Raw genomic sequence first — 27,330 nt, 5'->3', positions numbered from 1 at the left:
ATTAATTCTCTGGTTCTGATGTGCCACTAACTGAGTCAGGAGCTTTCACCTGTTCCCTCACTGAATGCATAAGATGATCCCACATCTTCCTGTCTTGGTGATTTGGATAAATAAGCTGTCTTTTCTGCCCTGCGCTGGGCAGTTCTCTCTGTCCTTGAGAATTTTGTCAAGGGGGTTGTTACATTTGAGATTCCAGTGGAGCACAGCTAAATGAGTGTATTACCCCGAGATGATCACCTCATAAAACAAGAATGGATTTGACAGAGGACCTAATGTGCTCTTCAACATGCAATTGGTTTCACATCATATTGAGTTTCCAAATCCTGTGAAATAAGGGACTTGAGTGCCCCCACCCTTCCACACCCACATTCACTGAACAATAGATGTTTCCTCTCTTCCCTGAGCACACGGCTTCCATCCGAATTAGGAGGAACACTTGAGAACTCCAGGAATACATCCAATCACTTAAACTTGGCTGATGCCATTACTCTCCGGGGAATTGATACAAGAGCCAGGAAGGATAGCAGGCATTCTTGTTGAAGCGTGGCTGAAAGGATGGCTCCTTTCAGGCTCAGGTTTGGTTTCAGATCTAAGGCTTTTAATATTTTAAGTTTGTCTGACTTGATCTTGGGTAACTGAAGTGGAAAGTGTTTTCTCTTCTTCCTTTGCTACTGGTAGCTTATTTGTCTACTCGAAGAATGTCCCATTTAAAATTCACTTTCTTTTGAATTTTAGAAAATTATAAAATGTTAGCTCTGTTTAATATTCAAGTAATAGAAGTGTCATTTATTGATTCCACAAATGTTTATGGAGAACGTTTGTGTGCCAAGTACTGTGCTGGGCACTGGGATCCAGATTCCTGGGCAGATGCCCAGCCGTCCTTTCATCCATTAATAGATTCATTCAATGAGTATTTCCTGAGCACCTCCTGTGGACATCAGACCCTGCCCTGTGTGAAGGGGGCACAGAGCTGAACAAGCAATGATCCCTGCTTTCATAGATCTTACCCTCTTCTGTAAGCATTAAATGGTGGTGGAGGTGGGTGGAGGAGGAAGACAGACACATCCACAATACCTGCAAACCAATGTGTAAAGACTTCTGTGCAGTTGTGTAGCAGGGCGCTCTGGACTGCTAGGGGAGGATGGGAAAGATATTAGGGAAGGCTGGAGCTGTAAATACTGAGTGCAAGCTTTGGAGGCCTGAGACCTGAGACCAGAGCTTGAATCCCAGCTCTGCCTCTGCTGGCCCTGTGACCTTGGCCTCCCCTGAGCTTAGTGCCTCTTTCATGAAATGAGGGCATCAGTGGTGTCTACCACAGGGTTGTAAAGCTTCAGTGAAGCTCTGTTTGTGAAACACTTAGCATAGTGCCTGGTGGCTATTCTTCAGCCTGCACAGTCCATTCTGGACCCATCCCTAGGAAGGTAAAGATTCCACTGGGTCTGAGATGTGGAGAGCTGGTGATGCAGGTCCAGGTGGTCTTTGCTGCCATCCTGGTCTAGAAGGGCAGCACCTTGTAGAGTGAAGAAAGTCAGGCTCAGTCCGGGTTCCACTTGTTGGCCTAGGCCAGCATTTCTCAAAGTGTGGTCTACACAGAGAACACTTAAGTGGTGCAGAGGCAAACACTGAACAATGTGAGCTACATATTTTTATGTGTATTACAAATATACCATTTTCCCATTTATGGTGGTTCTATAATGCTTCCTCTAAAAAGAAATTTATGGAGTTGAAAAAAAAACGATTTAAAGGAAAACCTTAGGCAGTAGCAGAGTGGTATGTGGACATGGTAAACCATGAGTGGTACTTGTTTGTGGAGATTTGGGGACTGCTGGCCTAGAATGAGGTTCTCAGTGGTGCCAGTTCTTCAGTCCCTTGTCTGTTAAATGGAAGGGACATTACCTCCCGGGGCAGGTAGAGAGATGACATGAGAAGGTGCGAGTGAAAGGCCCTGCACGGTGCTTGAGATAAGTGCCCATCTTACCTGAAGTTTCTCTGTCCCTACCTGACTCAGGATCATAGTGCCCTTTTTGACTGTCATTATTGTATCACTGGCTAAAATGATCTTATTTACAATCCTCCTCCATAATTCTAAAATTCCAGATGCCCTGAAAACAGGTTTTTAAAAAAAAGGCAGTTGGCACTTACCAGTTTGTTTTTTGATATAAATTTGCAGATTTTGTAGCAAAACTGGACCTGAAACAATGTGAAACTCTTTCTCTGTGATGTATCCCTCTCAGTGTAAGCATCGATGTGTGTGGCTACAGAACAGTTAATGTATTTGATCATGAAGAGTTGGCTCAGACTCTATGGGGTATAACATTTTATATGGAATCTGGACTTCATGACCTTTCTCGGTGTGAAAATTTTCTATCACCGAAAATATCTGGTGGTGAAGGTTTCAGATAAAGAATTATGGACCACTAGTTGTTTGTCTCCCCAACCTGAATGTAAACCCCAAGAGGGCAGGGCCCTCACTTTTTTTGATTAACACTATATCCAAGGCCTAGTATGGCACATAGTAGGCACTTAGTACACGTGAGTGGAGCCACTGGGTGGATGTTCCCTTGCTGGCCACCATGGCCTGGCTCTGGTGAGGGTGGCTCTGGCAGTTCAGCTGGGATGGTAGGTGGCTCTCTACTGGGCCATGTGAGGGGTCAGCCTGAGACCCCCGAAACCAGTTCTGTTTCAGAGCTTGGCGCTACGAGTGGTTAGGTTACTTGGGATGGTCCATACTGGACAAGGCCATCCAGAGAGGCCTTTCCAGTCCAGTCCTCTGTGGTCTGTTAAACTCTAAGAACCTGGTGACAGATTCAATGCCTGTCAGCTATTTGAACTGCAAGTCCCCACTCTGCTTCCTGACCCACTAGTGCAGCCCTCATATCTCTGGACTGATATTCTAAAAGGCTTTTTGATGACATTTGTGCTCCTGACTGCCTATCTCCCAGCTTTCTCAGACAGCACTGGTCCTATACTCCCTACAGAGCATCTCACATGTAACAGGGTCCTAGGAAGTATTTTCTGAATGACTGAAATGATGAATGAATAGAAGAAAGAGTGAATTACATCTTTCTTGACATTTGACCTTCTTTCTTCTTCCTGGCTTGGTACAAACCCCGTCTTCACCTCTGAGTTGCTGACATGCATGGCTTGTTCCCTACTTTGTTTTGCAATATACTCAACCATCATTCTTGATTTCTCAGGCTCTGGCTGCACGTGGAGATCCTCCTTTTGAGCTGCATCCTCTTCCTTAACTTCATCTTCGTTAAGGATTATATGATCACTTCCTATGGGTTAAGCACTGTGCTCAAGCTCATCATCTCATTGAATTGTTTTTATCCCCTTTATAAGGAGGTGGAGTAACTCATCCGAAGTCACAGAGCTAGTAAGTGGCAGAGCTGAGATTCAAACCCAGGCCTGACCAGTCTTCTGACATCCTCTCTACATAGTATCTTAGAGCCTCAACGTTTCCCTTCTTTGAGTTGTCTCCACAGATCACCAAGATGTTCTAAACTCTTAGCTCAGCCTACTGAGTGAGCCCTGCAGCCTGACATGAACCCTCTAATGCCCCGTACTAACCTGTCAGGTCATGAAAGACATGAATTACCAGCATGGGACTCTACGGCTTTGGGGTTAATGTGTCAGACTCTGGAATCCCACAGCTGCAATAGCACACACTTCAAAGAATATAATCTCTAGGAGGCTATGGTAGGTACTCAATAACACGTGTTTGAATAATCAGTTTGATTAATTAGTCAAATTACATCATATCTATAAAGGTCATAGCTCAGTGACTGGCAGAAACCAAGCATCTTCAAAGGAGAGCGACTATTTTTATTCACCACCAGGAGCCCATTGCAAGTTGCAGCACTGATTAAGTCAAGCTTTTTGACAGGTGCAAGGGACTCCCATTTCAAAGTCATGTTAGGAACCTAAAGTGATTCTCTCCCACCAAAATCAGAATCTCTATGACATTAGTGGTCTAGAGTTTGTACCTAACTCCAGCTTCCCTGACACCAGTTTGCTCTCTTCTCGCACAGAGCCAGGCCTGGTCTACAGCTGCAGAACTGAGGAGCAGGGCTTCGGGAGGGTGTTTTGAAAATTCTCAGCAATGAATTACTGACATGCTGCCTAAGGGCTAAAAGCACAGTCAACTTGTTTGGTGCCTTTCTACCTCTAAATTACCCAACTTGTACAGGATCTTTAGCTTGGGAACATTAACTCAGGTTTGCCAGCGCCTTGTCTTCCTGGTGTGTAAGCCACCTTCTTACCTGGTCTCCTCTCCCACCTCAACAAGCTTGCTGCTATGGAATGAATTTCATGCTGAGGTGTCCGCTCTGAGGGTTTAGGTCTTCAGGAATATAATTCAGGGTGGCAAAAGTTGAGCTGGGGAAGTGTAGTGTGAGCAATTTTTGAACCACGTTTGTACTTAACACTGTGTAGTTTTATTTATTTACTTTTTTCATCAGAAAAGTCATTTTGGAGTTTATTGATTAAATCAGCCTGTGCAAGCAGAAGAACTGTATAGCTCTGAGGGATTATGAAAATTAGTATCTCAGGCTTCAGGTGTGTAATTGGAGGCCTGTTGAGATGACATTTACATTTATTTGTTTTTCTTCAGCAGAAGGACCCACAGGACTATCTGAAACTCACTGAATGCACTCCACTTTTTAGAAGGTGGGTAGGACTTATTTGGGTGGGTATGCTTAGAAGGGCAGGTGCAGAGTGGGTTGTTGTGTGATCCAAGGAGAATGAGTTAACCTGGGAACTAGGGAAGGTGACTGGTGACTGTGGCAAAATATTTTCCCAAGATGGCTGTGTTGATTTATGTCCCATTCCACAGGCCTGTGACATTGACATTCCTCCACCAAGAGATGGGAGTCTCTGTTCCCTCCCCATGAAATGGGGTGGATCTTTGTAACTGTCTTGACCAGTAGAATATGGTAGAAGTGATACCATGTGACTTCTGAGGTTAAATTATAGAAGGCAGTGCAGCCTAGCTCTTGGGACACAGCCACCATGTTGTACAGAAGCCCAAGCCATGGAGAGGCCATGTGTGTATTTCAGTTGATGACTTCAGCTAGACCCTAAGCTGACAGCCAGCTTCAATTGCCACACATATGAGTGATTAAGCCCCCAAATGAGTGTAGACCTCAGTCTTTGAGTTTCCTAGCTTAGGCCCCCAAACATTTTGGAGTAGAGACAGCCACCCCTATTGTGTCCTGACTGAATTTCTAACCCCAGAAACCATGAGAGGTAATAAACAACTATTGTTGTTTAAAGCCACAAAGTTTTGAGGTGATTTATTATGTGGCAATAGATGACTAATTTAATAGATGATAACTTAAAATAGAGGAAGCAGGGAAAGCATCTTATCCTTTGGAGACCCTTGACAGATATTGCAAGAAGGCTGGAGTTTCTGAAATTACAAAGGAGTAGAGGTCATTTCTGACAGTGCTGGCTTGGGAGAGGGCAGGAGATACAATGGAGCCATAGCTTCCAGGATGGGATGTCTTTGTGGGAGAGGCAGGAAGATGACTCCATCTCTTTGAGCCTGACCCTTGAAGCAAGTGACTGTTCTGCATGGTTATGGCTGGAGGTAGCATGCTCTCACACTTTTTGATGCTGGAGGCTGGTAGCATAGCCCAGCTCCTCAGGACTTCTAGAGGGTTCTATGCCAGAACCTATTTATCTGCCATTGTCTATTTCTCTTGGACATTGTAGGAGGTGAAACTCCTTAAAACCCATGGGCAATCATAAATGTCAGACTCAAGATACAAGATCTCTGATCGCAAAACAAGGAAGGAGTTTATGCTAGTCAAGGTTTTGGTGACAAGAAACAGATAATTACTCTAGATGAATTAAGCAAAAAATGAGATTATTGAAAAGACTTGGGTCGTTCTCAAAATGCCTGGGTAGAGAATAAGGGCTGAACTACATGACAGAACCAGTTCAGTAAGGGCACAGCCATTGAACTCAGTTGTCAGTGAACTCCAGATGGAGCCACTGGTACAACTACTATTATGGCCCTAGGAATCATATACAAATCATGTAACTACTTTTCCAACAGGATGTAACCTCCCTGTCTCTACTTCTTCTGGTCACTAGCTGTTGGATTCCAAGTCCAGCAGCAGATATACCTGATTGGTTGAGCCTGGGTAATGTGCCACTTCCTAGCTGCAAGAGAGGCTAGGAAATCAAGGCTCTAGAGTTTTATCTTTGTACAGTGGAAGAAGATTCCTTCCAGATAGGAAGAGGCTTCAGGTACTGGGCAGACAAAAATCACAAATGTCCATTACTGGGTTATTCTAGACTTTTGCTCTTGAAGGTACATCAGTGTGTCAATGTGTATTTGTAGGGGAGAGGAAGAGCAGACTTTGACTTTAAGAACTATGGGGAAATTGCTGGAAAGATCATTACCCCTAGAAAATATGGTGTGCTTGTTATTTGCCTGTTTATTCTCAGTGCCATTCTTTCCCTTTAGTGTGCTCTACTCTGCATCGCAGGGCCTGTATCCCTGCAACTCGTGGATCCCAGGCCCCCTTGGTAGTTTCAGTCAGTGGGAAGCACTGGTAGGAAGCTGGAAGGTGGGAAGAGTTAGAAAGATGTGTTTTCTCTCTTCTTGTTTCTTGTGTGATCTTTGGGAATGACTCTCTGACAGTTCTGACTTCAGCCATGATAGCTCAGTACCAGCCGGGGAAAGCCCTCCTTGTTTGTCCTAGTGCTGACCTGGGGGCCCCTCCTTGGCAGCTCCATCACCCTTTCCGGCACCTGTGGCAGTGCAGTCATAAGTGCATTCCTGGGTTTGGATAACACATTCTCATGTCTGCCTAAGGCCCTGAAGAAGTAGCTGCTTTCTGTGGTTCCTAGTTTCTGTCTTACCTTCCTTTCCCTTTTTGTTCTTCTAGCATTTCTAACACTTTGTAACTAGTTCCCTGGGTTAAATCCCTTATATTTGAAATACTAATATGTTTCCTGATTTCTGACCCAACTCTGATTGATAAACTTTATTTGGCACTAACTCTTTAAGAAGCTTTCCCTGATATTATCCCTGCACTTTGCCCCTCTGAGCCCCACCATGCCAAGTACAGTACCACACACTCACAGGTAGGTATGTAACAGTAACGTTTGTTGCTGTTTACAGTGATAGTCATGAAAATTAGAAGTACAGGTTTGCAGAATGATTCAGCTTTTCTTAGGCATGAAAGTCGACCTCTAAGTCTGGAATTCCAGTCTAGATTCCATTAATAGCTAACTGTGCAACCTTGGGTGAGTCAGTTGCCATCTCTGAGCTACAGTTTCCTCTCCCTAAGAATGAATGAGTTCAATCAGAAGAGTGATTTCCAAACTTTTTTTGGTTGGTAGGTTGTGCATAATACTGTGTGGAAGGCAAATATGGAAACTAGAAATAGATTCTCTGGTTGAAGTGAGGGTTAGGTATTTCAGAGTTCTATGAACTTCAGTTTTCCACTATCCCCGAACCTTTGATGCAACTCCACCACACCTCTACAGCTTAATGGAACAAAATTATAACTCTGCACTAGATCACCTATTCTATATATTTCAGCTTTACATATACAGGCACAACAAGTAGGTAAGCTGGAGACAACTAAATATGATGCCCACGTACTGCTCCAGTGTTTTTCTGTACATCCTGGCCTCACTTCCATCAGTAGAGTTAGGAACTTGGGTACAACTCTTCCCTGAAACCACATCACATAAGACATGCATATTTTGGCCAACTGGATAACCATACTAAATTCAATGTTAATAGATGTAAATAGAATTCCGAGCAGATACTTGAATAAGGATAGTCCAAGTCTTTTCACCATGAACTTGATAAGGTCATTTTAATAGTTTTGAATACTGAAACTTAGTTACCTTGTAATCAACACCCCCCTTGAAATTAACCATATCTGTATTGGTTAACTTTTTCCAACTCTGTGTGTGGTCTGGCTAATTGGCTCTACTGAGATGAGGTGTGTTCACCATTAATACAGCTTGATATGCTAGGAAATCATCTTTGTAGCTAGCCACAGAAGAGCCAGTTGATTATTTGGGTAAAGTTCAAGTGCACCAAACTGTGCTTTCCTTAAAGAGGGAAGAAACAGAGGAGCATAGGGCAAAATCAAAGCAGAGAGTTTTTTGAACAAGGCTGGGATCTTTCTGGAGTTATTTTTAAGGAGAAATATTGACATGAGAATAAATACATGTTCTCTATCCACTCAGGTTTTCATTGTTATCATCATCTTTGCAGCCAATGTCATTATCTTCAAAGGCACTGAGCATTTACTATATGCCAGGCATAATGCTTATCACATCTAATTTCTACAACCACTGTATCCTTAGTTTTTATAGAAGAGGAAACTGAGATTCAGGGAAGTTCCATTACTCACTTTTTTGCATTTATCAACTAGCAAGTAACTGAACTGGGAGTCAAACCTACCCTTGCTTAATTATAAGACTAGGCTCATAAGATCCTACTACCTTCCCACTTGCAGAAACGCCCAATGGAAGGGTGGGATCCCCATTCCATTTTGTCTTTTTAGCATGGTGCCATTGCCATCATCAGTCTGCCCTCTCACTCACAGACAATCCAAGGCCTGTGAGGTCTGTATGGTGGAGCTCCCAGTGACTCATCCTCAGCTTGAAGCAGCTTCAAGTGTTTGCCTTCTTTCCATGTCTGGGACTGCTGGGCAGCGTTGAGCTGTCACCTGGCTGGGGAGACTGCTGAATCAAGACTGAAACCAATCAGCATGGGAAACCTGCCAACCTCTACACCCCCAGCAGACAGCCTTATTTCCTTGCTGGTGAGAACTCCTTATTGACAATTATCTCGACTCTGCCATGGGTGGTTTTCCAGGAGAATCACGTCTCTCTTCACTGGTGGCAAAAAAGGCAGAAATAAAGAAGAAGGTGGAGGAGACATGAGAATAGAGAGCCAGAGACTGACCAATGACAGGGAGAAGGGACAATCATTTAAGCTGAATTATGAGTCCCATGAGAAGGAATGCCTTGGTTAAAGGGTAGAGGGAAAGACCACACTGGCTCCTGATCTCTGACATCATTGTCCACATGAGCCTTGTAAAAGCACTGGACCTGTTTCAGTCCCTGGATGGTACTGACATATGGTGCTTTTTGGATAAAATATTTCCCTTTTCTGGGTTGTACAGCATGGAGGTAAAAAATGCAGGTTCTGGGGCTAAATCATGAATCTAGTCTTCACCACTAATCAACTGATATTCAGCACATTATTTAATCTCTCTAAGACTTAGTTTTCTCAACTGTAGAATGCTCATCAATATTCATCTCATAGGGCTGCCACAAGGATTAAGGGAAATAATGTTTGTAAGGTGCCATGCACAGTGGCTGGCACATGGTAAATATTCTCTAACTTGGGATGTTTTTGGATGCAAGTAATTGAATCTCTACCTGAGAGTAGCTTAAAAAAGGAAGTGTAACCAGATGTTCAGGGAGAGGATATCTTGAGGGTTGCTTAAATTGCCTCAGTGCTGTCCTCAAGAACCTGGTTCTTTCCATATTTCTGTTTTGTGGTCCTGAGTGTTGGCTCCACTCTTAGGCTGGTAATAGGATGGCTGCCATCTAATGTGCCAGTGGGAGGAAGAAGGCTGTTTCTCTTGTGACTCCTTGTGAAACATGAAACTTTGTTTTTTGAGCCTCACCAGCAAACTTCTGCTTATGTCTCATTGCCAGAATTGAGTCACATGCCTGTTCTGACCAATCACTGGTAAGCATATAACCAAAGCATCACCCTGAGGTTGAGGGGTACAGTCAGCTTCATCTGAGGCTGCATGGAGTGAGGTTTGATGTCTGAACAAAATTGAGGTCTGTTAGGACAGAAGGGATATGGATGGTGGTTAGGCATCTTACTGAAATCTATAATCAGTAAATTTCACTATATTATTAGTGTTTTTATCATTAGTTTCTGCTTGTTCTTCCAGTCTCTTCTCTGTTCTGAGAAGCATGGCTCTGATATTCTTCAGCATTCTCTGTGTGTTCTGGGCTAAGTTTGGTCCCTGGAGTGCAATTGAGGTGTTACCATTTCTGTTTCAACTTTGACTCCCCTTTCAGAAGCACCTCAGGCCAATATTTCAGATGTACAGCTACTAAGAAAGAGTCAAAGGAAATTGATCTCAAGATCCCAGCATCTGTCACTCACTACAGTGAGTTGTGTAACAGAGCTGATGGCACAGTGATTTTGATTTTGATTATGTGCCAAAACATCTGCCTTTTTCTACTTCAGGAACATGCCTGGGAATCCTTCCTCCACTCAAGAGGGCAAGCCTACGTCAAATAGTGTTCTGGATTGAAGGGTAGTAGATGTGAGCATTTCTAGCCCATTGAGATAACTCCTCTGTATTTTATGGTCACAGATTATGTGGCTATCACTTTTTCTTTTTAAAGGATCAATGTGGATGGTTTGGTGGAAAAAAGGTCCCATTTTGGAGAAATAATGCAAAACCTAATGACATGCCATTTGGGGATTGGGAAAATATTCCTCAGTTATATGAAACAATTTATTTTAGCTCTCCCACCCCAAAGCATAGTTTAGTTTCATATGTATAATGGAATTGATTTTCTTATTTTTAATTTATTATTGGTGTTTGTCCACAGTGGAGGCTGCTTGTTGAGCACTTCTCTGTCTGTTCCAAGTGGCCAGTTCGATCAGCCATCAGCAACCTCCTAGCTGCTGGTCAGTTGGCCTGAATCAACCAGAAAGTGATGTTTGGTTCTGAGGGTAGACATGGCTTTATTGCCTCATAGTTTTGATAACATTTTTTTTCCTCCAAGGGTCAAGTCAGACCCTGCTCTCTGATGTCATAAACTCTGAGGCAAACGGCAGAAATTCAGTACCATGGGAGTGCTCTCAATGGTCGACCAAGAAGTCTCCAGAATCTGGCATAGTGAATTATGCTTCATTGAGTAAGTCATTCATAACCCTCTTCTTGGAATAAATTCCCTTTGCTTCATCAGAGAATCGTGAACCCTTAGAGCTAGAGGTGACTTTTGAGGTTATGTGTTTAAATGTTTTTGCAGCAAAATCGATGGGGTAGGCCTAGTTTGTGTCTGCTGCAGGGATTCTGACGCTGAGATTCTGTTGTATGAAGTCCCCATAGGCTTTCTAGGAGAGCCAGTGAGAGAATATGTTGGAGCTAACTGTTTGCTTTAGGCTTAAATTCTTGAACCAAGATGGGGAAGAAGGAATTCCTTACCTCAGGAATTGAATCAGCTAAGTTTGAGTTCTTGGATGGCCTGTCTAAGGAGGGGGGTTAGTTTTGGATACTAACTTTTTGCATCTTTCCCTGTATCTTGGTCCCAGAGAAATCTCTCCCAAGTTCCTAGAGGAGAAGGCATGCTAAGAAATTGTATGTGTGAATCAAATTAAAGGATCATAACACCAGGCTGCCAGATACTGAGAAAACAAGGAAACTGCTTGGGAGTCTGATAAGAGTTTGGTCTTACGATTCTTGGAGTGGTGGAGGCATGGCAAGAACCAGGTGACTGGGAGAGGAGAGAAGGAGTGAGGACCACTTGTTAGATAGAGAGCCTATGACTGCTTGAACAATGATACCCAAGACTTGGCTCATGGGGACCAGTAAATATGGTGGCTCAGAGAGCCTGGAACCAGCAGTTGCATGAGAGAACTTCGGTGATTACTAAGGAAGCAGTGTGAACTGGGCTCCTCCATCCATCTCTCTCTCCCAGGACCTTGCATCTTGGGAAGAATAGTTGACCTTCATTCATTCCAGCCATGGTGGCTTTATGTTGTTTGGAGAACTCTTCAACATTCTTGCTCAGTCTCTCTTTCAAGTTAGTTAGAGTTAGGTTCTGTTGATTGCAATTAAATTACCCTAACTGTTAAACAGTCCCTTTATAAATTATGTAATTGCAAAACAGACACCCAGGGAGTGTGTTTGGCCTTTTAGGGGGCTTGAGACCTGAAGCTACTGGTAGATCATTGTCCTGCCACTTGAACACTGCCAAGCATAGCTGTATGCTCAGTCTGTTGGGCAATGGGAATGTGTCAGTAGGGGATGCTCAACACTTCACTGCAGGTGGAAGACACTGATGTTTAGCTGTCATGGTACTTATCCCTGTCAAAAATCATTGCTCTCTTTCTTGTCTCAATATGACCTATGCCAGCAGAAAGAAGGTTTGGGAGTCAGCATAGCTGAGAACCTGCACAACTCTAGCTGTGTGACCATGAGCAAGTCATACCACCTCTCCACTGTCTGTTTCCTCATGTACAAAAGAATGAAATTACACACAGCAACCCAACATATAATATTATGAACAGCAGAATTGCTCTGGTTGCCAGAAGGATGCTGGTGGGCCAGGTTGTTTTGGTGAGTGGAAATCTGCCTGGTGAATCTTTCCTGTTACCTCCTCTTTTAGCTCTTAAGGTACTTGTGGGGAACCCTAGAGGTCTGAGGAACAGTTTGATGACTATGTGGCTTGATGATCTCTAAGGCTTTTCCAGTCTATTATTATTATTATTTTCTCCTGCAATTTTGTGATTTTATTTTTTTAATCTTATTTTATTATTTTTATTTTATCATTAATATGCACTTACATGAGCAACATTGTGGTTACTAGATTCCCCCCATTATCAAGTCCCCATCACATACCCCATTACAGTCACTGTCCTTCAGCGTAGTAAGATGCTATAGAGTCACTACTTGTCTTATCTGTGCTATACTGCCTTCCCCATGCCCCCCCATACATTATGTGTGTTAATCATAATGCCCCTTTTCCTCCTTCTCCCCCCCTTCCCACCCATCCTCCCCAGTCCCTTTCCCTTTGGTAACTGTTAGTCCATTCTTGGGTTCTGTGAGTCTGCTGCTGTTTTGTTCCTTCAGTTTTTTCTTTGTTCTTATACTCCACAGATGAGTGGAATCATTTGATACTTGTCTTTCTCCGCCTGGCTTATTTCACTGAATATAATACCCTCCAGCTCCATCCATGTTGTTGCAAATGGTAGGATTTGTTTCTTTCTTATGGCTAAATAGTATTCCATTGTGTATATGTACCACATCTTCTTTATTCATTTACTGAAGGACACTTAGGTTACTTCCATTTTCTTGGCTATTGTAAATAGTGTTGCGATAAACATAGGGGTACATATGTCTTTTTGAAACTGATAAATTATATTCTTAGGGTAAATTCCTAGAAGTGGAATTCCTGGGTCAAATGGTATTTCTATTTTTAGTTTTTTGAGGAACCTCCATACTGCTTTCCACAATGGTTGAACTAATTTACATTCCCACCAACAGTGGAGGAGAGTTCCCCTTTCTCCACATCCTCACCAACATTTGTTGTTTGTCTTTTGGATGTTGACCATCCTAACTGATTTGAGGTGATATCTTGCTGTGGTTTTAATTTGTATTTCTCTGATGATTAGTGACATGGAGCATCTTTTCATGTGTGGCCATCTGAATTTCTTCTTTGGAGAAGTGTCTGTTCATATCCTCTGCCCATTTTTTAATTGGATTATTTGCTTTTGGTTTGTTGAGGTGTGTGAGCTCTTTGTATATTTTGGATGTCAACCCCTTATCAGATATGTCATTTATGAATATATTCTCCTATGCTGTGGGATGCCTTTTTGTTCTACTGATGGTGTCCTTTGCTGTACAAAAGCTTTTCAGCTTGATATAGTCCCACTTGTTCATTTTTGCTTTTGTTTCCCTTGTCTGTGGAGATATGTTTATGAAGAAGTTGCTCATGCTTATATTCAAGAGAGTTTTGCCTATGTTTTCTTCTAAGAGTTTTATAGTTTCATGACTTACATTCAGGTCATTGATCCATTTCGAGTTTACTTTTGTGTATGGAGTTAGGCAGTAATCCATTTCATTCTCTTACATGTAGCTGTCCCGTTTTGCCAACACCAGCTGTTGAAGAGGCTGTTATTTCCTTATTGTATATCCATGGATCCTTTATCTTATGTTAATTGACCATATATGTTTGGGTTAATATCTGGACTCTCTATTCTGTTTCACTGGTCTATGGGTCTGTTCTTGTACCAGTACCAAATTGTCTTGATTACTGTGGCTTTGTAGTAGAGAATGAAGTTGGGAAGCAAGATCCCCCCTGCTTTATTCTTCCTTCTCAGGATTGCATTGGATATTTGGGGTCTTTGATGGTTCCTTATGAATTTTTTAACTATTTGTTCCAGTTCGTTGAAGAATGCTGTCCGTATTTTGATAAGGATTGCATTGAATTTGTTGTTTTAGGCAGGTTGGCCGTTTTGACAATATTAATTCTTCCTACCCAAGAGCAGGGGATGAATTTCCATTTATTAGTGTCCTCTTTAATTTTTCTTAAGAGTGCCTTATAGTTTTCAGGGTATAGGTCTTTCACTTCCTTGGTTAGGTTTATTCCTAGGTATTTTATTCTTTTTGATGCCATTGTGAATGGAATTGTTTTCCTGATTTCTCTTTCTATTAGTTCATTGTTAGTGTATAGGAAAGCCACAGATTTCTGTGTGTTAATTTTGTATCCTGCAACTTTGCTGTATTCCGATATCAGTTCTAGTAGTTTTGGAGTAGAGTCTTTAGGGTTTTTTATGTACAATATCATGTCATCTGCAAATAGTGACAGTTTAACTTCTTCTTTACCAATTTAGATTCCTTGTATTTCTTTGTTTTGTCTAATTGCTGTGGCTAGGACCTCCAGTACTATGTTGAATAACAGTGGGGAGAGTGGGCATCCCTGTCTAGTTCCCGATCTCAGAGGAAATGCTTTCAGCTTCTTGCTGTTCAATATAATGTTGGCTGTGGGTTTATCATAGATGGCCTTTATTATGTTGAGGTACTTGCCCTCTATACCCATTTTGTTGAGAGTTTTTATCATGAATGCAGTTGAATTTTGTCAAATGCTTTTTCAGCAGCTATGGAAATGATCATGTGGTTTTTGTCCTTCTTTTTGTTGATGTGGTGGATGATGTTGTTGGATTTTTAAATGTACCATCGTTGCATCCCTGGGATGAATCTCACTTGATCATGGTGTATGATCCTCTTGATGTATTTTTTATTTCAATTTGCTGATATTTTGTCAAGTATTTTTGCATCTATGTTCATCAGGGATATTGGTCTGCAGTTTTCTTTTTTTGTGGTATATTTGCCTGGTTTTGCTAGTAGAGTGATGCTGGCTTCATAGAATGAGTTTGGAAGTATTCCCTCCTATTTTTCCAATCTATTATTTAACCAATTTTAATTCATTTTTCCAAACAGTCACATTCCCATTTTCTCCTCTCCTTCCCTAACCATAGTCTTTGTCACTCTATACATACGTATCTTCTCTAAGAACAAGAAAGAAGAAATGGGCTGTTTCTCTGTTTATCACTGCTGATTGGAGCTTCTCTACTTTAGAGGTGGCCAGGACCATTGACAAGGTGCTAAGGAGACACTAACAACTCTAGTAGAACACCTTCCTGCAAGAGGAAGCTCGAGCCCTCTCCAGGCCACCTGTGGCCACTGGTCAGGCTTTTCAGGGCTCCATGGTCCTAAAGTGGAATTACAGAAGCACAAGAAGTTCTGAAAGCCCCTAGTCTCTAGAGACCATATTTGGGCATCCTAAGGATAAAATCCTCCCCTGAGAGCATCCTGAGACTTTCAGACAAATTTATAGTATTGGTACTAAAAGGTACACCAGAGATACCAGCATTTTCTATGCACCCTTTCTACTTTCCCAAAGAATCTTCCCTCCCTTCTAATAAACCCTTCAAATCCTTGCTAAAGAGGTGCTCAAGGATCCATGTTTGTACTAGGTGATCCCTATTCCCTGCATGCCAGACATCTCTGATTGGTCTAGGAGTGGCCGCTTGGACCCAAGTGTGACCAATCAGTTCCTCTCTACTGGGACACAGAACCTCTATCATTTAGATGCTGATGGATATGGAACCATATAGGAACATGGCTCTGAGACAGCCACCATGTTGGGCCATGAGCAATAGGGGAAACCAAAAGGAGAACATAGCACCAAGAGAAGGTAGAGAGCACAGGGAGGAGACACACACACACACACACACACACACACACACACACACACACACACAGCGAGAAAGAGAGAGAATTTTCTAATATTGTTCTCATTCTGCAAGGCCCTTTAGTCCTCTTACATTTAGCTTTCAGCTCTCTTTAGAGTACCTTGGATCCTTCTATCAAACCTGAATTTGTACTTGAACTAGCCAGAGTAGGCCCTGTTCCAGGCAACCAGGCAATCTTTAATTAAGACGAAAGACTTAATGAAACAAGTCGTGGCACCATCTACCCTGAAAGGGCTCATTCATCTCTTTATTCACTCGACTGATATTTGCTTAACCTAAATATGCCAGCACTGTTGATACCAGCATGAAGGATACAGTGACGAAAAAATATTCAGGGATTCAAAATAATTTCAAGTGTGGAATGGTAGAAGGATCTGGCTTAGTGAGAAAATAGTATGATGGCTCTCTCCCTTTATTTGAAGGGAAGTGTGGGGAAGAGGAATTAGACTTGCTTTGTTAGCCTCAGAGGGCATAAAAGAGTTGGTAGGCAGAAATGGGAAGGGAGTGGATTGGGACTCAACATAGGAGAGAACTCTCTAGCAGTTTGGCACTGCCTAAAGATGCAACAGTTTGTTTTGAGAGTTGAGTTTCTCCTACCAAGGGGCCAAATGACCAGTTTTCAAGGATTTTCTGTGGTAGATGCAAACATTAGATGAAAGTTTAGATTAGATGAACACAAGATTCTGGCCCAAAGCTCTAGGTTCTAATTTTACCTTAGATCTTTATGATCTCTGTGATTTTAGGCAAGTTTTTTTTTTAACTTCTCCAGGGCTGTTTTCTCATCTGTGAAAACTAGGATAAGAAACTCTCTTTGTTGTGATGAGGAATAAATTATGTGGCACTTAGTAAGTGCCTGCCACAGAGAGGGAACACAGTAAATGAGTGTATTCTTGATGCTTCTCTGCTACAGGTGAAGCTTTTCTTTTCAGGGAATGCTGCTTTCTCAACTGCTGCTGTCACTTCAGGGATTTTATTTCCTTTAAGCAGCTGTAGTCCATGAAGATGATGTAGCTTGTGTCTTACTCTTCTTGCTTAGCACAGGGCTCTGTGCAAAGAAGGACCCTAATAAATACTAGCAGATGTGATTTAATATGGAGTCTTAGCTAACAGTCCCCATGCCAAACCTGATATGATAATCCATCTCTTCTCTACCCTTTAAAATTAAATACTTAGTCACAAGTAGATACACGTGTACACACAGAATCCCACGCATAGACACACATGGATGCCCACACCCAGACTGCACCTAAGTAAATGCACTTGACATGCAGATAAGCATGGCCATGCACACCCACACCTACACACAGGCACAGATGTCCTCTTTCCCCTGCCCATAATCAAGAAGATGGAAGAAGAGTCTGCCTGTGGGATGAGTCACAGGAGCAGTCGGGATGAAGGGCAGGATTCAGCATCCCTGGGGAATCTTTATTTATAGCCCCAGCTGCTGGAGAGGGGGCTGAAACCATTCTTAAGGGACTTCAGTGACGGAGTGATAAGATAACCAAAAGATGTCATTCCCACCACCGTTTCCTCTTAGATGCAGGCGCCTGTTGCTGCCAGAGCCTGGAGAACCGCTGTGTCACTCCAGGGCTGCAGGTCACGGGGAGGAGTTGAGCTGATTGCACTATAGCTGGTCCATCGGCAGCCACTGGGCCCCTTTCCTTAGTGCACAGGCAATCTCTATGCTAATCCGAGTAAATCCTCCTAGCTCCAAACAAACAGAAACCTCTCTGGACCTGCAGAGGCCACTGATCACAGAGGATGCAGTTTAGATTCAAAATGATACAGTCTAATCCGCTGGCCCAGAGGTCCTGCCTCTGTCAACAGTGTAGATTCTGTAATGAGTCAAGCACATGGTATGGGGAAAATGCAATGCTGGACCCAACCTGCCTCCCAGAGGGCCAGGGTGGAAAGAGGCAGCTGGCTTTTTGTTGGGCTTTGAGGGACACCAGCAAAGCCTGGAGGGTGGGGAGAGAGCAGTGAGTTCTTTGGGTGGAGACTGTGTCTCATGTACTGTTCACCCCAAACACCAACACACTGCCAGACATAGAGGCAGTGCCCACAAGATCTTAGCTGATGCCTGAACTCTATTGATTCAAGTGGGTCACTCTGGATCTGCTGGCGTGACCTCTCTGACATGACAGGTTGCCTGAGACTGGCCTGCATTTGGCTCTGATTCTTAGGGCTAGGTCAGCCCTGGAGTCCTGATGGGACCAAGCCAAAGAGCCCTGAACCTGCCCTTCTAGGATACAGAGCACCAAATCCAGCACTTGAGCTTTGAAATTATTCCTAGGGAAGGTCAGAGGGCAAGGGAGAGCAGGAAGTTAGTCTGGGGAGAGAAGGAAGAGTCAGGGAGTGGAGGCCAGTCACTTTAGTGGAACGATGTCCATCCTTATATCCTCGTGAGTAGACACTCCTGCTACCATTTAAACACCACTTCCTAGGCTGAGAGAATAATGTAGTGGTTATTAAAGGCCCAAGCTTTTGAACCACACAGACCTGAGCTTGAAACCTAGTTCTGGAGCTTGCTAGTGAGGGCATGTTGCACCATCTTCCTGAGCTTTGGTTTCCACCCTTAGAAAATCGGGTCAGTAAGCCTGGTACACATTTAGGCAGTCAATGAAATGGATAGCTATTATGATGGATATTTGTTCTTGTGACCCCACCCTGTGGCCGATCAGGGTGGTCAGAAGGAGCCAATACGTAAGGGGTTTGAATGTGTTTAGAAGAAGGCTGGGAAGCATGACTTTAATACAGAGTATTAAAATAACCATTTATTTATTTATTTCTCTGTTTTTGAAATTTGCCATCTGATGTGCTATTGGACATGGGCTGGGGGCCTGGCAGACAGAGGGCGTGGAGGACTCCCCTGGATCCAACTCCTGTGACATCTTGATTTGGTGCAGGGAGGTGAAAGTGGCTCTGACGGGGTCCTCCTATTGTCCTAGGGCTTTCTGAGGCCCTCGGTGTTGCTCAGTCCTACCTGCTGAGCAGAGAGGTTTGTAAGATGGGAGAGCACAGAGGACCAGGAGCTTAAGCTCTATTTGCTGACCCTTTCCCAGGCCTGTGGCTCTGAGGCTGCATGGGACCGAGTGAGTCAAGAAGGAGGTGACAAGAGACCCGGCAACAAGCACTGATTTATGACCTGAGGCTCCCATTCCAGAAGCTACATCATCAGTCCCTCTGGGAAAGAGGATTAGCCAGATGAACTGCCCTTCTAACTGCAGGATTGAGTCCCAGGCCTGCTCCAAGGGTAACCCCCTTTTGTTGCATCCCTTAGGAGGAAGAAAACCTGGAAAGCAAATTCTGGGACTGTCAGATTGGGAACCTGCCCTCCTACTGTCCAGGCAAATACCTGAAGCACAAGCCTCAGGCCCCTAATGGTGGGAGGAAGGAAGGAATGGTAGAGTTCATAACAAAATGATCTTGCTTGCCAGCTGGGCGTACATAGAGTGCAGAAGAAGGTACAAATAATCCTTTACTTTATATTGCAGTGTTATCCTACAACCCTTACAGACACCACAGTGGCTAATTCCTTCACCCACATTTTAGTTCTTCTCCAGCATTGCAGCTGATGTGGGGCCATTACAGTAGAATCTTGGGATGCCCTGAATGGTGACACCTTTCAAAAGTGGTAGGTGTTACAATCACCTACCATTCTCCCTATCTTCCTTTTTAGCAGAGTTGTGCTAAAGTGACCCCTTTGTTAGATCCAGAGATAAACCATTTTTGGTCTCACTCAAATATGATAACTCTACTCCCACTTGCCATTGATTGGTTTAGGAGTGGTCATGTGGTCCAGCTTTAATAAATGGGACCTGAGGCAAAGTCTACCAGAATCTTCTGGAAAAGAGTTTGCTCTTCGATAAGAGAGATGTGGCATGAGTAACTCTGGTCGCTTTTCTTTGTATGTTATTAGGTGAGGAGGTGGTGCTTGGAGCTGTGGCAGCCATCTTGCTACCCTGAGGAGAAAGCCAAGAACATTGAGGAGAAGCAGATCCAGAGCTTTGACACTGTCAAGCCACGGATCTAACCTTGCAAGTAAGTGCCAACTTTTAGGCTTTCTGTTAAAGTATTAAAGGTCCTCGTTGTTTAAGCAACTTTCAGTCATATATTTTGTTCCATGTATTCCAAAGCATTTAAGCAAATACATCAAGAAAACCTCTCCTCATTTGACCTTTTTCCTTGCCCTTCCCTGCCTTAACCCAAGGGACTCAAACTTGGATGCCTTCAGTGCAGAAAGGCAAAACTGGCTTGATTTGAAAGAAACAACTTGGGGAGTGAGTGTTCTTGGTAAAGGGTCTGGTGCTGGCTACTCAGCTCCAGTTGGTGGTGGCCATGTGGGAATACTTGTATGGTGTGGCCAGATGTTTTTGTTTTTCAAGAGAAATCAGAAAACTATTTTTTATGGAATCTCTCAATTTTATAAGTGCACTTAAATTTTAAAGAAAGGTACTGTATGGACCAAACTAGTATATCTGAGCACTATGTATGGTCCGGAAGTCACACATTTGTGCCTTGGTTTTAACTTCAGAGTTTCATCTCTTCCTGAGCTTGATCTCAAGTGTGAGCTATCAGTGACTTCTTTCAGATTTTGCTATTGGGTGGGGTTGTGGTCCTGGGCTTGGGTTTTAGAGGGATGAGAGATAGGGGGTAGGGGAAGGGAAGACAGAGGCTGTAACTGTGGCCTGCCATTAAGGCGGAACATCTGTAAGACAACAAATCTTTACCCTGTGGGATAAAGCTTCTCTTCTCATAGGTAAGTGTGTATGATTTACAGAAAGGATCACTGTCACTCTCTCCATTAAGTCCCGTTGTTAGATGCCCTCTTCTCTTATCCAAGCATTTCTATGGTTCAGACTCTAAGAATGGGTTAAGGAGAATCTATTCCACAACACAAGCCACAAGGCTAAGAAGTTGGGTGCAACCTCCTATGGCATAGTGCTGTAGAGACCCAAATTTTGTCTGGGAGCAAGCCTCCTCAGTCCCAGTTAACCCAACAAGTGCTCAATTTGCAACAAAATAAAAATATCCTATGGAAAATCCAAGGACACTGTCTGTGAAAAGAGGCTTGCCCTGAAATGTCCTTCCTCGTCCATGCTAAGAACATTTTGGTGGGTGGGTTAGTTCAAACATGTCCCCTAGGAAAGGCCTGGACAGCCATGGACATTTTAGATCTTTGCTAAACTAACTTTCCATGGACCTGGGGACTCTGCTCCCCAAGGGCAAGTCAAATTCTGGTCCCTGCTTGACCCAGGTAGGTTGTTTAACTCCATAGGCTATAATATTGGAAATGTTCATGTTTGCCTCTAGGTCATCAAATTAAAAGTTTTCAGAGTGCTTTTGTTGAAAGGCATGAGAGAAGAGCTAATTTGAACTTCATGTAGTGCTCTGGGTACAGCTCATTAATGCCCACTGATAACGAGCAATGATGAGTCACCACCAGCTTCCGGGATTGAGAAGAAATGTTAATGAAACCATGAATAATAGGTGCTGTGCCAACACCTAAGAAGGTTAAGGGCAGGAATTAGGGAAGAAAACAGCGTGCGGGGGAGGCCAGCTATAGTCCTACAGAGCTTCTATAGTTCATTGCTATCTGATTGGATAGCCAAGAAAATAGGGAATTCCTTTCATTTTATAGGAAAAAATTTGGATGCACTGGAGAGAGGGGTCCTTCTGCAAGGTGGAGAGGTGGGCTAGATGGCTTCTGGACCCTCCTTCAAGCTAGGGGCTGGCAGTCAGAAATCAGTGAATTCGAGCCCCTCTCTCAGCATTCCGGGCTCTTCAGAGGGCACATTCTGCAGAAAGGCAGAGGCCAGCCTTGGTTACTTGTAGTTAGACCCCCAAATCCCAGCAGTGCTAAGGAATGTTAGGATGTGTTTCAGTTCCTACCATCAAGATAGTAAGTGGTTCAGAAGACATTTCCTGCCCTCTGCATAAAAAATAAGAGGTAAAGTTAAAAAGTTGATGGTTGTGTTTCCACAGACCTTGTGACCACAAACTTTCTTGGTGATTCGTTCTGGGGGGACCAGCAAAGAATGATTGTCAAGAAAATGACCAAATGCTTCACCATCTGGTAGTATTTTCCCTTGCTGGTCGCTCTAAATTAACTAGAAAAATCTCAATGAAGGCAGGTTTAGAAACCTATATATAGACTGTCTAAGAGAAAAGGAGATGATACCATCCTGATTGCTTCCACTATGATGGATTTTGCCACATCTTCGACTAGGATGTGTGTGTAGACTGAGGAGTTATGGGCCACGTTGAGAACACTAATAACAACAAAGGCTATTATAGGTAGCATTCTCTAGAAGCAGGTATGCACACAGGGTCTGGTGTTAGGGATCAACATCTGTGGAAAGGAGAGGACACAGGATTAGGCAGCAGGAGAAATTAAACTGTAATGTTCATTCTCATTGTCCCGCAGGGGCCCCAAAAGACTGCGCTGTTATCAGTCACTGGATGTGGGCTGCCGGGAAGGGCGCTGTCTGGGACAAGGCGGCTCTCTGCAGCTGAGGCAGCCCTGCTTGAGCTGATAGTACTTGCAGCAGTAGGCATAGCAGGTTCTTCCTTGAAGAGAGGTCTGAGTGGTACATCTCTGTCTCCTTCACAAAATCTAAATCGTGAACTCAGAGAAGGTATTCTTGCTGATGTGAAAGCCATGGAACAGCCTCTGAAAGCCCCTAATCAAGGCAGTTGGACAAAGCGACTGTAATGCCCATGATGGTAGTGGAAGCCGAGCATAGCAAGAGCTCAGGGCTTGGATTCAGGTAGGCCTGGATTCAAAGTCTGATACTCATACTAGCTGTGTGACTTTGGGGAATTGATATCGTTTGCTGAGCTCCATGTTCTATTCTGTAAAGTAGGTGTAATAATATGCGCTGGCGCTGGGCTCACTTGTCCTCAGGTCCTGTCTCCTCTGTTCTGAGCTGGGATCTGATCGCTGCAAGCGTTTGTTCCCAGGCTCTTGTGACAGCTACCTCCTAGCTGTGTTCAGCCAGTGGTGGGAAATCTAGGGGCAAGAAGAAGGGGCTAGCCAGGGATTTCCCCCACTGCCATCAGCTTCAGGTAGTGCCTTTAGCAGCAGTTGTGTCTCCTTAGATGGGAGCTGGTATCAACATGATTACATTTTCAGGGCCATGTGTACAAGTTTTAACAATGTTGATGAACTTGTGCCTTACCAAAGATTATTTTACGTGATTAATGCTTGTGTAGAGGATGGGACATGGGATAAGAATTTTGATTAAGACATGGAAAAGCAGACAGAGAAGTATATCAAGGCTTATTGTATTGCAGGGGTCCTGTTGAGTACTAAGGCTGGGGGAAGAGGCCTTCTTCAGGGTGTCAGATAGTGACAGTGAGGCAGAGGAGGGGATCCTACAGTACAAGCCATGGAAGTCAAGGTTGCTGGCCTCACAACTCTGCAAAGAACAGGACCCTTAAAGACTCTGGAAACTGGCATTCAAAGCCCATCAAAATAGAGCTTCAGCCCACTTTCATTACTCTTTATTGAACCTTGTAGTGGGTTGAATATTGTCCCCCAAAAGTATGTCCAAAATCTAAACCCACTGTGGATAAAGTGGAAGTTCCTATGGTCAGGATTCTTACCTGGCCCTGGTCGGCTAACTCACTACACATGTGTGGGCAATATGTTGCTGTTGACTCTCTATAAAGAGCTCTGCCCAGTCTTCTGGGTGACATGGTGGCATGGCCGCATGGCTGCAGGAGAGCAGAGACTGGAGTGGTGGCAGCACCGAGGACAGAGACTGAGACAGCTGTGTGGGCTGAGAGGCCCAGAGGCAGAGACCGGCTTGCTGCATGCAGACTTGCTCTGAGTGAACGGGATTCTAGTGATTGACCTACCACTGTGGGAATAAAGTTGGGCATAAACCCTTTCACCCCAAGAACATTCTACTGTCATTTCTTTGGTCACATTGAATCCATAGTGAACTTCTCTGGAGCTGAAACCCATTGGCAAGACAAGGTCTTTGAAGATGTTAAGTTAAGGTTCTCAAGATGAGATCATCCCAGATCTAGAGTAAGCCTTAAACCCAATGACTTGTGTCCTGTTAAGAGGAAGGAGATGGAGGCTTGAGGTAGAGACCCAGGGAAGATGGCCACTCAAAGACAGAGGTAGAGATTGGAGCTATGTTGCCACAAGCCAAGGAACATGGAAGCCACCAGCAACAGGAAGAGGCAAAGCATGAAATCTCCTCTAGAGCTTCCAGAGGGAGTGTGATCCTATGGACATCTTGCTTTTGCACTGCTGGTCTCCAAAACTGAGAGAATAAATTTCTATTATTTTTAAACCACTCGGTTTGTGGTAGGAAAGGAACACAGCCCCCACTTTCAGCTATACTGTGTTACTGAGCTATTTTCTGAAAACCTAGCTGTTTGCTGAATTCATGTTTAATCATGTTACATAAGACATGGATCATATTTCTATTTAATGCATACAAATTTAATTTAGCAATAATAAAAAGAAATGGGCTAATTGATAGAGACAGAGAGCAAGAGTGAGCTACTACTCAAACTACTGGGAACCGCTTTGTCCCCTTGCCTACATGGTAAGGGGAGTGCCTGCCCTGAGGGCTGTAGGAGGCATGGCAATGACTGTTCTCTCCTTTCCCATGTATGTGTTTAGCATTTAAGAATTCATGTTTTTCATACAACATGGCACCTCAAAGCAATCTCACAAATTCACTGGATGCTCAACTGAAGCAACAGCAGTTGATTTCAGGACTGCAGGAAACAATGGCTGTCTTGGATTTCTTGAGAAACAGTATGTCTTGCCAATGGGTTTCAGCCCCAGACAAGTTCACTATGGATTCAGTGTGACCAAAGAAATGACAGTTGAATGAAAGGGTTTATTACCCGGCTTGTTCTCCTGGCCGTAGGTCAAACACTAGGGTCTCTGCCTCTGCCCAGAGCACTGGGCCGAGCTGTCTATACAGCGCAATAATAGCTTATTGCCTAAAGGTGTGGAAGCAGTAGCCTAGCAACAGGCCAGTTACATCATCAGGTGGTTTAAGTTCAGTGAGGTTCCTGGCCATAGGAACCCCAACTTCTCCACACTCCACCCCTCCAGGATTCTCACCTTACAATCTACATGCTCTCAATCTTCTGCAATGGTTCCTGTGTGAGAAAGCTGGAGCACTGTAACCAGATTCCACAACAGCAACAATGGATAACAACAATTTAGAGATAACAATAAAAATTAAGATACAACAAGATTTTGATACAGGTAATGAAAATTATAACAATCCTGAAGCCATAGAAGGTTCCCAATCCACAAAGACCTTAGGGGCAATAAGACACATGTTTTAATGACACCAACATAGGCAAATCTTGTCCATCAAATAGGATGCATGCAAGACAGTGGTTCTGTGATAAGACTGTAGCAGGAAGGGGGTCCCTTCCAGGTCTAGTATACCATACTTAAACTCCTCTCCCCGGGGGTTTACTGAAGGGTCTATATATAGGGCTACTGGAGGTGCATGCACTGGTCATAATGATAAAAGAAAACTCCCTGGTAAGATGCTCCTACTCTCTGGCCATTCAGGATATACTACTGTGATCTTTGGGGGCCACTCTGCTGTTTTTCCAGGATTACACAGGAGGTCAGCTTCCAGGCCTTGTTCCCAAGGTGTCAGGAGAGCCAGCCATTGTTGGTCCATGTGTCCAAAGGTCTAAGGCCATGTCCACTCAAGGGAATCTCCAGGGTTTAGTGTAGTTGGTGCTGGCAGCAAGATATTATTCTGGTGGCTGAACCTTGGCTTCAATGATTCTTCCTTGGTAGTTTTATAGTTTGTATTGTACTTGGTAGTTTGTATTTGTAGTTGTATAAGGGAGGCAGCACTATATGTTAACATGTCTATGGCACTCAGGGTTCCCTTTTGGGTTTCTTGTTCAAACACCATAGCACAGTCCATAAGTGGACTGACCATCCCTGCAGACTATTGGTATCTGAATTTAGTTTGGATTTTAACAAACTGTTGTGCCTCTCTGTCATGCCTGCTGTGGTAGGATTGAAGGGCATATGAAACTTCCATTTGATTCCCAACTGTTGCACCCATTCTTGCAGTGAATGTCCAGTAAAATGGGTGCCCTGATCACTCTCAATTACCTGTGGTCCACCATTGGGAGCAAGGAGACGCTCCAGGCCTCTTTTGGTCGTTTGCTGGTCTGCACAACGGGTAGGAAAACCAACCAGAAGTCCAGTAGCTGTGTCCACACAAGTCATTGCATACCAATATCCTTCTGACACATGTAGAGGCCCAATATAGTCTATCTGCCACCTGACGAGAGGTATCGGCCCCTTAGCTATTTTCTCATGTTGCTGTGGAACACAGTGTAAGTCCCTTTTAGAGCAAATGACACACTTCTGCCGGGCTCTACTAACTTCTTCAAAGGTCAAAGGCAAACCCCACCGATGGGCTACAGCCCACATTGTCTTTTGCCCTGCATGCAACAAATGTTGATCTAACCATTGGGCTATATCAGAGGAAGGCTTTCCTTCTAACCAATGTATCTGGGCCAATTTATCTGCTTCATCATTTCCTGCGGATGCCAGTGGCAAATGACCTGTCACATGGTATACTTTAATTGTTTTAGTCTGACCACAGGCCCATAAGTCTTGCCACAATTCTTGCCCCCAAAGGGGTTGGTGACCAACCAGCCAGTTGGCATGGTACCACAGGGTCAAGCTCTGGTAAACAGCCCAGCTGTCAGTGCAGACAACTATAGGGGAGGGCTCCTGGCTGATCACAAGCCACACAGCCCGCAACTCTGCCCACTGGCTACTCTTCCCCTCACCATCTTCCATCCATATTGTCTCAGTCTTAGGATGGAAAGCTATGGTCCTCCATTTTGGGGGCTGCCCACGGCTGGAGCCATCTGTGTACCATGCATCTTCAGGTATGGTATAGGGGCTCTTCCCTCCCGATAGGGACTCTTTGCTACTAATGGTTCAAAAGCAATTTCTTCCTGCTTTTCGGTAGTATATGTCACCAGTTCCAATAAGTGTGGGAGTTCTTCACTCAAGGGGCTACTAGAGAGGGCACTACACTGCTGTAGGTAAGCACCCCACTTGTCTAGTGTTGGCGTTTGTGCCACACCACTCCTTGGCTTTTGGGTCCAGTCTCGTAACCACCCCAAGATCGATAGGTGGTTATTACCTTTATCGGGGTCATTCTGGTGATGGGTTCTGTAGCCAGCAAGGTGTGATACATGGCAGCCAGTTGTTTTTCTATCAAAGTGTATCGTACCTC

The 27,330-nt window shown here is 43.9% G+C and overlaps 1 long non-coding RNA gene across 4 annotated transcripts; it reads left to right on the top strand.

Moving 5' to 3' along the window:
• The first annotated feature begins 1,242 nt into the window (after positions 1–1,242).
• LOC118928038 (uncharacterized) lies at positions 1,243–26,322 on the top strand. 4 transcript variants are annotated; one of them, XR_008993563.1, is made up of 7 exons: positions 1,243–8,804; positions 10,087–10,178; positions 10,259–10,938; positions 11,336–12,362; positions 19,123–19,313; positions 19,980–20,101; positions 26,145–26,322. It is a non-coding gene; the product is annotated as an uncharacterized LOC118928038 (long non-coding RNA). The 4 variants fall into 4 exon arrangements; XR_008993564.1 differs by lacking the exon at positions 26,145–26,322 and having other exon boundaries at positions 10,259–10,337; positions 10,630–10,938; positions 19,980–20,264; XR_008993562.1 differs by lacking the exon at positions 26,145–26,322 and having other exon boundaries at positions 10,259–10,708; positions 10,807–10,938; positions 19,980–20,264.
• The last annotated feature ends 1,008 nt before the right edge of the window (positions 26,323–27,330 follow it).

Source organism: Manis pentadactyla, chromosome 2, assembly GCF_030020395.1.
Source record: "Manis pentadactyla isolate mManPen7 chromosome 2, mManPen7.hap1, whole genome shotgun sequence".
Taxonomy (NCBI): domain Eukaryota; kingdom Metazoa; phylum Chordata; class Mammalia; order Pholidota; family Manidae; genus Manis; species Manis pentadactyla.
Note: the sequence above shows the minus strand (reverse complement) of the source record. Positions and strands in the feature narration are given on the sequence as shown.